Here is a 10,765-nt window from a genome sequence, read left to right as displayed (position 1 = left end):
ATGTGTTCCTCTGAACGCCTATAGAGGATATCTCATACTCTGCCTGATTTCCTGCACTATACATTTCTCCTCCTGTTTTAACTCTGCTCTCTCCATGACCAACAAACACTACTTTTCCTCTCATCAACACTCACAAATCTAATCCATGCCGTCTTACCTTTTGTATTTGACTCCCTTGTCTGACATTCCACATCTCATCCTTCCTTCACTTCTCCTCAAGACTTTGCCGACCACTTTAAAGGCAAGGTGGAAGCTATCCACAATGAGATTCCTTCTGTCACTTTCCCCTTCTCTCTGCTTCTACCTAAACCTTATTTTCACTTTTGATGCCTTTTCTCCTGTTACAGTAAAAAACTTTCAAGCTGATTTTCTTTTCTCCCTCTACCACATGTCCTCTTGATCCCATTCCGTCACACCTTAACAGAACTCTTGCTCCTGTCTTAATCCCCACTTTCACCAATATCTGCGAATCCACCCTGACCTCTGGCATTTTTCCATCCTTTAACATGCGGTGGTTACACCTATTCTCAAACGCCCTAGACCCAATGGGCCTTACTTACTACCATCCTATATCTCCCCTGCCTCTTGTGTTCTCCCATATGATCAATTTCTTTAATTCCCATGCACTCTTGGACCCTTTATAATCTGGCTTTCGTACAGCTCTCTCAACATATACTGTGCTCCCTAAAGTAGCCAATGGTCTACTTGAAGCAAAATCCCGTGGTATTTATGCTGCTCTATCTCTGGTGCCTTCAATACTATCGATCACTCTCTCTTTCATATTCTAAACTCTTGGTATCCCAACAACGCTCTATCCTGGTTCCCTTTATACCTCTCGCATCCCACATTTTCAGTCTCTTTTGCTAGCATGTCTTCATCTCCGGTTGATCTGTTGGTGTACCTCAGGGCTCTGTTCTGGGACCTCTACTTTTCTCTACCTGAACACTATCACTTGTGACCTAAATAACGCTTTTGGCCTTAGGTATCATCTTTATGCAGATTATTTGCAGATATATATCCACCCCTATCCTCACACCTGCAATCCAGTCCCAAATCTCAGAATGCCTCCTGGCTATATCCTCGTGGATGCTGCTCAGCCGCCTTAAACTTAGTATGTCTAAAACTGAGCTCGTATTTCACCCTAAACCTTGCCTAATATCCAATTTTTCCATGGTCGTAAATGCTACGGTCATGGCAAAACAGAACTTCAAACCAGGATCAAGGACAAAAGCAGTTAAATAAAGTGTGTTTATTCTGTCCGAAGCCAGCAGCAAACCCAACACATACTCATAATCAGAGCTTACACTCACCAAAACGGAATACATGGGGAAAGACTCTTGTTACCTATTTGCCACTTCAAGTTTTACCCCTGGTTTGCTTTCACTTCTGTTGGGGTAGGGACCATCCAGACCTCTCTGGTGCAATTCGTGGCTGAACACTTTCAAATTACCTGCTCAAAAGTCCTGCTCTCTGCCTCTCCAGCAAATTACTCCCGCAGCACAGAAGCACTTTTAAATCTCCCTCTCGGTTAGGTGCCCAGCATAATTTTCAGGTGTCTCCGTCACAGCCTCGGAGAACACCGCTTAGTCCACCTAAATGCTTGGATCAGACTGAGACCTGGAACGCAGATCTGGTTTCCCTTATATAGATTCACCGCTGCCATAGGAAATAATAGGAGACAGAGTGGCGACCAATCACAGCACAGGTGATGCAATGCAGAGTCAGCTTGAAACTTAGCGGGGCTGGATGCCTTGGGAGAGCATGGGGCCTCTTACCTGCTCCGGCATCTTCTGTTCCTCATCCTAACAATATTGACGTTATGTTGTCATGGCAATGCGACACAGCTACGTCACGTCATGACAATGTGATGCTGCGATGTTGTAGAGATGAGGAGAACCCGGATAAAAGGTAACAGGCACTTACAGAGGCCCCACTCTCCCACAGCAATCGGTTTAACTGCTGTGGGGAAGAGTGTGGGGCCTTTGTAAGTGCGATGCTAGGTGCGACTTCACCGATGGTACCGTCATGAAGCCGGCCCACCAATCAGGATGCGAGGAGGGCTCGCCAGCATTGGCCAATCTGAACTGGACGGGGGAGGGCGAAACCGAGTTAAAGGGCTTTGAGTGAAATATGAACGGGCCAATGTGAGCAGCGCCTCCCAGCAGAAGATTGGCTTTGGCTTCCCCGACCAGCAGGATATCCCCCTCTGGGCTTGGTGACGCAAAGTCTGGGGGATTGGCCAAATGCTCTGTTTTTCGGGTAGATAGCCCCCTGGCCCCCAATCTACACTCCCGGGTATTATCCCTTTAGTCCCAGTCTCCGGACATGTGGGTTGCACAGGCCCGCATGTCCATAGACTTTGGCTATACTTACAGTGTGCATCATCACATTTGTATACTTCGGTACAGTTTAGAACACACAGGAATAAAGGATTACATTTACAGGTTATGCAGGGAGCTACCTGGTTGCTCCAGGGTCTGGCGGCCAGACGAGCCACAGGAAAGGATGGGCAGAGGCAGGGGACCAGACTTAAGCTTTATTATTCTGGACCTGGTCCCCTACCATCAAAGGTCTACCATCTATCCTGTTGCCAAAGCACGTTGCCTAGGAAGGACATTTGGCTTCTCCCTTCGCATTCATAGTATGGCTAAAACTTGTTGCTTCGTCCTCCATAATATTGCCAAGATTTACCCTTTTCTCTACCAATCTACTGCTAAAACTCTAATGCATGCCCTTATCTTCTCCCATCTGGATTATTGTAACATACTGTTAACAGGCCTCCCTGCCTCATAACTTTCTCCTTTGCAATTTATCCAAAATTCTGTTGCTAGAATAATATCACTTTCTCCAGAAATAGTCTCTGCTCATCTCCTTAAATCCCTTCTGGCTTCCCTTGAAATTGTGGGTCATATACAAAGTTCTCCACCTTACCTTCAAGGCTTTCCTCCCATCTGCTCCTCCCTGCTTTGTTCTCTCGTTATGCCCCTGCTTGTCTCATGCAGTCTACCGGTAACTGTCTCCTTTTCACCCCTTTCACCTTTACTGCTCTCTCTCGCCTTAAACCTTTTCCCTCTCTGTCCATAACCTGTGGAACTCTCTCACACTCTGTATATGACAATCATCTTCAATCCCCACCTTTAAGTCAAATCTTGGAACTCACCTCTTAAATTAAGCATGTCAATAGCCTACAGTAGACTCATGTCTACTGTCCTACAGTCACAGTCACTCCTACCAACCATTGTGGCCAAGCACTGCCATCTACAGCACTTATTCCCTCACCTGCTGTCTCTGTAGATTTGCCAACATACCAAATAGATTGTAAGCTCTCCAGGGCAGGGATTTCCTATCCTATTATCTTATTTTGTCTATTGTACTTATTGTATTATAATTCCCTATACTTTATTGTCTCTTTTGTAAAGCACTGTGGGTGCTGTATAAATAAAGGTATACATACAGTTTATGGACTTTATAAATAGAGCTGTGAAATAAAATTAAACAATGAGGTATTCAGAGCAAACAAAATTCACACCCAGGTATCCTATGCTGACATAAGGCACACCCATTAGTTACAATAATCATCCTGACAAGTAGTATGCCTATTTTTATTTATAGACCTGTCTAAGACATGCAAATGAGCACACAGTAATATTTCCATTTGCTATTTTTATTTAGATAGTGCCAACAAAGTACACAGTCAAAGAGCTTTACAAAAGTCAATGCGATATAGGGAATTTTTAATAATAATACCATAAAATCAGACGAAAGGAAATCCCTGCCCTGGAGATATTATAATCTACAGCAGGCCTGCACAACATATGGCCCACGGGCCTCATGTGGCCCGCCTGGCCTCTCTGTGCGGCCCGCGATGACTCCGGCCGGGCGCCAGTTAATTAAATAAATTAAAAAAAAAAAAAGTTAAAAAAAATGGCGGCGATCCCTCCCTCCCCGCCCCGGGTTTTGCGGTGCGCGGGGGCAGCAGCAGCATGAGGAGGATGCGGCAGCCTGAGTATTCTTTTTTTCAATAGCAGGGGTTGGAGGTCAGAGCATGCCGGGGGCGGGGCTTAGTACTGGGGAGAGAGGATGTGCTGATCTAAGAGGTGTGTGTGTGTGTGTGTGTGTGTGTGTGTGTGTGTGTGTGTGTGTGTGTGTGTGTGTGTGTGTGTGTGTGTGTGTGTGTGTGTGTGTGTGTGTGTGTGTGTGTGTGTGTGTGTGTGTGTGTGTGTGTATAAACCGGGCTGGTGGGGGGGTGGGTGTGAAAAACAGGCTGGTGGGGGGGTGGGTGTGAAAAACGGGCTGGTGGGGGGGTGGGTGTGAAAAACGGGCTCGTGGGGGGGTGGGTGTGAAAAAAGGGCTGGTGGGGGGGTGGGTGTGAAAAACGGACTGGTGGGGGGTGGGCTGCTGACATGTGAGGGAGGGTGGGCTGCTGACATGTGAGGGGGGGTGGGCTGCTGACATGTGAGGGGGGGTGGGCTGCTGACATGTGAGGGGGGGTGGGCTGCTGACATGTGAGGGGGTGGGCTGCTGACATGTGAAGGGGGTGGGCTGCTGACATGTGAGGGGGGGTGGGCTGCTGACATGTGAGGGGGGGTGGGCTGCTGACGTGAGGGGGGGTGGGCTGCTGATGTGAGGGGGTCGGCTACTGACATGTGAGGGGGGGTGGGCTGCTGACATGTGAGGGGGGGCTGCTGACATGTGATGTGCAGGGGGGAAGTGATGTGAGGTGCAGGGGGGGGAGAGAGTGATGTGAGTTGCAGCGGGAGGGTGTGATGTGAGTGGCAGGGGGGGGAGAGAGTGTCATATTTAGAGGAGGGGAGAGTGTCATATTGAGAGGAGGGGGAGAGAGTGTCATATTGAGGGGAGGGGGAAAGAGTGTCATATTGAAAGGAGGGGGAGAGAGTGTCATATTGAGGGGAGGGGTAGAGCGTTATTTGGGGGAGGGGGAGAGTGTCATATTGAGGGGAGGGAGAGAGAGTGTCATATTGAGGGGAGGGAGTGTCATATTGAGGGGAGGGGGAGAGATTGTCATATTGAGGGGAGGGGGAAAGAGTGTCATATTGAGAGGAGGGGGAGAAAGTGTCATATTGAGGGTAGGGGGAGAGAGTGTCATTGAGGGTAGGGGGAGAGAGTGTCATTTAGGGGAGGGGGCGAGTGTCATATTGAGGGGAGGGGGAAAGAGTGTCATATTGAGAGGAGGGGGAGAGAGTGTCATATTGAGAGGAGGGGAGAGAGTGTCATATTGAGGGGAGGGGGAGAGAGTGTCATTTAGGGGAGGGGGAGAGTGTCATATTGAGGGAGGGAGAGAGAGTGTCATATTGAGGGGAGGGGGAGAGTGTCATATTGAGGGGATTGGGAGAGAGTGTCATATTGAAGGGAGGGGGAGAGTGTGTCATATTGAGGGGATTGGGAGAGAGTGTCATATTGAGGGGAGGGGGATGAGGATGAGAGGTGCTGGAGGAGAGATGATGATGATGATTTAACCCGTGCGGCCCAATTTTTTTTTCCTTGGAGCAGTTCGGCCCTTCTCACTTTACGAGTTGGGCAGGCCTGGTATATATATATATATATATATATATATATATATATATATATATATATATATATATATATATATATATATATATATATATTTAGGCACTGGACCGTGTATTAGTGTCTTTGGATGTAGCACTGAGCTCTGTCTGTGTTTCATGTTCTGTTTCTGGTTTTAAATATGTATTGCCATGCTCAGTAGCACTCCTCTTTGACACTTATACGCATATATATATGTTGTGGTTACTTTGGGGGTTCAATATGAGCTTATAGGGGTCCTGTATGTTCTATATGGAAGTGGCAGTTCCCAAACAGGCCAAAGGCATTGGGCAACATAGTAAAAGACCCACCAGGACTCCCGTATGGGCCTAGTGAAATCGTATTAATCTTGATGATATCCGGAAGCAACAAAGGAGGGGGGGTCCCAGATCTACGTAGAGCAACAAAGTAAATGTGCCTCCATTCGAGTGTTAAGAGTGGGCACTAAAGGAGGAACCATATTCATATATGTCTGATATAAAATACAGTGCAACGTTGTCGAAATGTGTGTGAGCGGTCCTTGTGCTTGGGGGCACAGATAAATGTCAGTTGTACTACAAAAGTTCCTGGTGCCCATTATTCTACTACCTTGCTACCTCATCGCCCAGCCGCCCTGAATCCAGCACCCTGAGTGAAGATAACCCATGCGGAGAAGCCATACATAACACACTGATGTAATCTCTCTAGAAGCCTGGCAAGGGGGGTTACATTTACTATATACGAATATTTAGCAGACATGTCAAAAAGGTAGAGTGTCTGCCTTGGCCACGCAGAGTGGCCGGGTCTCACAAAGTGTAAAAATATATATCAAATAGTGACATGAGAGAAGCATAGAAATAAACAAAGTGATGTAAATGGCATTTTAATGAAAATAGAACAGAAAGGTATTGCATGTGGCAAAATAACGTTTCTTGAGAGCATCTATATATATGCTTTTACTAGTATTGTGTCTAAGGTTTTTGTTCTCTTGAGGGAAAACAGGGCTTTTCTTTACACAAATGTCCTGTAACAGAATCTTTCTGAAGAATATATGGTGCTGGTTTTTTTGCAAAGTTTTGCCACCCTTTTGCTCCTGTGATATTTTACTAAATAACCTCTTCCCCTTGAAAAGGGGAGTCTCCGGACTAGCAGCTTTAAGAGATTGCACCTCCATAAAGACCACCCACCCACGCCAACATTTTCAACATTACTTTTCCTATCAGTAAATGTGTTATGAAATCACGGTCATAATAATGTGCGAGAAATCATTACACCACTGTCCTGTTTCCATGGAAACACTAAAGTAAATACACCGGGGCGTGGTTCTCTTGTGCGTATTATACATAACTGCAGTGCGCAGATTCAGGCACTGCTGCTCACAGCGTAGAAAGAACAAATATTTGCAAAACCAGGCAAACGTACTTTGCAAGAGGCAAATGATTGACATTGTGCAGCAATTTGACCACTTTTAAAACTTAAAGCTTAAAGAGGATCGTGACGTATACATTATGGCTTGGTACAAAACAGGTACAATTGTAGTGCAACAAGCACCACATGTCAAAATAAACACATCACATTATTTGTTTAGGAAACAATATTTTTTTCATAGAGGTTCCTCTATTTCAGGGGGGCTCAACTCCAGTCCTCAAGACCCCCCCAACAGGTCAGGTTTTAAGGATATTGACTGGGCCACTGATTGAACCACCTGTGCTGAAGCTGGGATATCCTTAAACAGGGCCACAGACAGATTTACAGGGGACCAGGACTAACGTTTCGGAACGTTTAACGATATCCCCGGAGTAGGATTGTTTAAGCTAAACATCCATCCTGCATATGCCAGTTACTTAGGGCTCCCTAGACCCATATGGCAACCAGCCTAGTTCACAGGACTGGGAGATAGCTATTTAATTCGGTTTTAAGTGTTTTGTGTTTACCTTAACCCTACATGTAATTAAATGTAACGGGTTTCCCCCCCCCCCCCAATCGCACATTGGCCCGGGTACTCTAGCAACCAACCCCCATTACGTGTTCGTGTTTGGTGGTGCATCTGTAGGCAACAGGACTCCTGAGTCTCCCGCTTGATGGTATTAGGGGATGTCATCAGGACAGGTAGCTGAGGTAGTGGGTGCGAGTTCAACTTACATCATGTGCAGCGCCTCCACCTCATCAGGGTCTATGCTTCCGCAGGGAGATGGTCCTGGTGAGGAACTCCTTCTTGGTGGTGCCTGCCACTGTTGAGTAATTTCACACTCACACAGTGGGGTTTTCGTTAGCAAGGCCATCTTTATTGTAGTTTGGGATGTAGCAGACTGCCCCATGCAGCTGCCGGCTCTAGCCGCACATCTCTCCGTGCTGTCCCTTTGCCAGGTACGCCCTCCCAAATTGAAGTGGGATTCCCTCTTCTCCTAGAGAGATCCTCTCTGTGCCAGGTCCCTGGACACAGAGTGGCTTAGACAGGCCGATTGGTCAACCTGGACCGCTAGTTACTGCACTAGGGTCACAAAGTGTTCCTACAATCCCTTATGCAGGAAAATACAACTTCCCAACAACTTCCCACAGCTGCTGGAACACACACTAACTAACTGTGTTGTGCCTTATATACTTCAGGAGGCAGGCGCATCCCTGATGTCACTATCCAGGGACTCAGAACATACAGCCACTCCCCTCCATACATAGGGCACATCACCATGGTGTGAGGGAAAACCTCCATAACTACTCCTGGCATACCTGTACTTACCAGGACTTACTGCCAACAGAGAGGAAAGTAATATACCATTATTATGCATGGCTATATACTCCCCCTGGTGAATCCCCACCGTCCCGGCTGGGGCCTAAATTTGGTGTACCTTGCTCCAGGAAACACTGAAAAAGAACACACAAATTAAGCGTCAAACATTATCACCTTCACATAATAATGCAAGAACCTTCCGCTCACTGACCAGCAGGGAGCGTTAAAGAAAAAGGCAGACCACTCGTTGACGGAACCTAATAATAGTGTCGAGGGTCTGGTTTCTTCACCTCCCGTCGCTGCATCGGTGACTGTCACGCTATACTCTCGGGGCAGGCCTCGCTCATTACAATACACCACTTTGTGCATATAAATGCTGCGCCCAATTTTCCAAACCCTCATCAGTTGGGAAACCCTCTGCTCAGCTTGAACGCCCTTAATGGCTCCTCCCTTATTAACAATATAATATTCTATATCATTACGAAGCCACCTCTCTCGGTTGTCCTCTATCTCCCTCATCAGAGGTTCAGGGACATATGGGTACTCAAGCCCATGAGACCGTTTATACTTGGCTGTAATGGCCCGCTCAGCTCGGCAGGCCCGGGTTAATTTAGTTTGCCCAGCCTTTCCCGGTAACACCCATGACAGGGGCTCATCTGACTCCACCGGATCATCTAACCCTTCAGATCCCTTTGGGGTAATAAGACCCCCTTGAATGCGGTCCCACCTTACTCGCAGCTCTTTGAGGTATGCCTCATCGTCGAAATCCCCGGCAGCCCACCAATGGTCAACTACCCCATCCCTTTCTAGAATGAAATGGGTGCGGTCTATCCAGGCGACATAACCCTCATATAGTGGGGCCCACCATCTAGTTTCCCGTACCTCCTCCGAGTTGGATTCTAGTGGCTCTTCCTCTTCAGGCCCGCCCGATGATACCCCTGAAGTACCCTCAGATTGCGTAACCTTTCCCCGACGCTGTGACCAGTGTCCACCCGAGATACCCAGCACACTAGCACAATCACTGGGCACCGACCCTCGTCAGGAAATCCTCCCTCCACCCTCCGATCCATCATCAGAAGTTCCCCAGTCTAGGCTCCCAGTCCGTTCCTCGGTAGGACCCCGGGAATCCCCTGACATCCACAGGCTAGAGGTAGACCCGAATGAACAGGTGACAGGGACAGGGGATTTAACTAGGGCCTTGGGGCTAACTTTGGGGATGGACGGGGTTGGGGGACGGGGCCGGATGGTAGGTATCGACAGGGTTACGGCCTGCTCCTCAGCAATACCTGCCTCACTTTCGCCACAAAGTTCGTTCTTTCCTCCGGCAGCTGAGCTTCTCGGTCTCCGGCTCGAGCGCCCACTCCGTCTGTCAGTAGGGGATCGACTTCCACTGCTCGACCGCAGAGGCGCGATCACCTCCCACTCGATGCCGCTCTGGTTGTCCGGGATCTCCTCCGTACATGCACGTGCTTCGACGCCATCTTGAGTTGGGTCCCCAATCGAGACCTCTTCATCCACGAGGACATCCGGCAACGCCCGTCTGCTACGCGGTCCAGCCTGACCCTGGATCCGCTCCTCCTTCACCTCCACCCCCTTGGGTGGCTGAGCTAGCCTACTGCTCCGCAGCGTCGGGGTGGATCGACCTCCTTCCGACCCGCTAGTCACCACGGCAGTGGGACTCCGGCGATCGGGTTGTCGCGGTACTGGAGACACTCGACTCCGTGTCTCCACACCACACGCAATAGCATCTCGCCACGGGATACCACTGGTACGGTACTCCGTCAACAAGTCCTGTGCATCTGCCAGCCTGGCACAGTCCTCGTCCGAGGACTCTAATTTACAGTTCGGGCGGGGTATTCCAGTAGGGGACCGTCGATGGGCTCCTTTCTGGTCACTTCTCCGATGGCTAGTTTTCTCTGGCTTGAGAACCCGGCTTGATTCCTGCTCCGCGGGGCCTGTACTCTCACGCCACAGTGCACCCGGAAGCTCCGCCGCCGACATCGGGGTAGAATCCTTCATTCCCCCAGCTTGTACCGGCACAAATGTAGTCATGGGCCACATATATTGCAGTCCACAATGAGGACATCGAGTCTCGCTGCCCACAGCTCCGCCCGGCAGTCTGCACTGTAGGCAGAGACAGACCACTGTCTCCACACCCTCTACGCGGATAATCAGGAAGCCTCCTGGAACCGAATAGGGATGGGTAGATATCAAGGGACTCTGATCCACTTTCTCGGAATGTTCAGCCATAGTCACCAACGGAGGCACTCTTCTTAGAGGTCTGTATCGATCAATGGCTCTTCGTAACTGAAGAGCAGGGGATGGTTGAACAATCCCTCCCCCTACTTCCTCCATCGGCATCCGTTGGAATTGCAGACCACTCCCCCTGGTTGAAACTAGGGGGATGTCTCGTAGACTTGTAGGCTGACCCAGCACAGGTGCAGAGAGAGTCATAGTCCATGAGGGCGCAGCTCCAGCTTTCGCGCCAAA

Source organism: Ascaphus truei, chromosome 5, assembly GCF_040206685.1.
Source record: "Ascaphus truei isolate aAscTru1 chromosome 5, aAscTru1.hap1, whole genome shotgun sequence".
Taxonomy (NCBI): Eukaryota; Metazoa; Chordata; class Amphibia; order Anura; family Ascaphidae; genus Ascaphus; species Ascaphus truei.
The sequence above is the reverse complement of the archived record's forward strand: the minus strand, read 5'-3'. Positions refer to the sequence as shown.